The 771-nt window shown below is 31.0% G+C and overlaps 1 pseudogene; it reads left to right on the top strand.

Annotated features, from left to right (window-relative positions):
- Positions 1–410: 410 nt before the first annotated feature.
- Positions 411–529, top strand: LOC119569849 (annotated as a pseudogene).
- Positions 530–771: the final 242 nt, after the last annotated feature.

The following is a 771-nucleotide window of genomic DNA, read 5'->3' as shown; positions in this document are numbered from 1 at the left end:
TGTTGACGGCACTAATTATAGACTAATAACAATAATAATGATAGTGAGAATAATAATGAAAATAATAATAATCATAAAAATAGAAATACAACTAAAATACTCATAACAATAGCGGTAAAAGTGTTATATTAAAGCACTCAAGATTGAATAATAATCGCCATTACTGCTTATGGTTAGCTATATCATTTAACTCTGTGCAAGAAATATATAACATAAATGCACAAATATAAAATAGGTTATAGTGATGGAGATAATTATTATATAAATCTATTGTTTACCTTTATTAATTTTTATATCTTCACACACTGGTCACAGCTAGAATGCAATAGTATTAAAGTTTAACGCACAAACAAAAGATACATTATATGCATGAAAAACGACAGAAATGTGTTTAATGTTCATCTTCCTCTGCCAACCATCATAAAACGTTGAAAGCACCGCTTCTCGTCCGATCAGCGAAGCTAAGCAACGTTGGGTGTGGTCAGTACTTGGATGAATGATCGCCTGGGAACACCAGATGCTGTTGGCATTTTGTTATATATGCAATGTATGTTTGGGATATTTAGTGGTCAGTGGTGTTTTCAATGTATTCTTCGACATACTGCTTAATAAGAAAAGTTCATACTACATTATTTGAGATTTAAAAACAAACCCAAAAAAATAGACTGATGGACGTATTAATAATAACAGAAACTTATGTTTCAATAAAACAGTAAAAGTAAATTTACCGCTGCAAAGATCGGGAAGGGTAGACAGAAAACAGATGGAAAC

This window comes from Penaeus monodon, unplaced genomic scaffold (genome assembly GCF_015228065.2).
Source record: "Penaeus monodon isolate SGIC_2016 unplaced genomic scaffold, NSTDA_Pmon_1 PmonScaffold_1918, whole genome shotgun sequence".
NCBI classification, from domain to species: Eukaryota; Metazoa; Arthropoda; class Malacostraca; order Decapoda; family Penaeidae; genus Penaeus; species Penaeus monodon.
The sequence above is the reverse complement of the archived record's forward strand: the minus strand, read 5'-3'. Positions and strand labels throughout refer to the sequence as shown.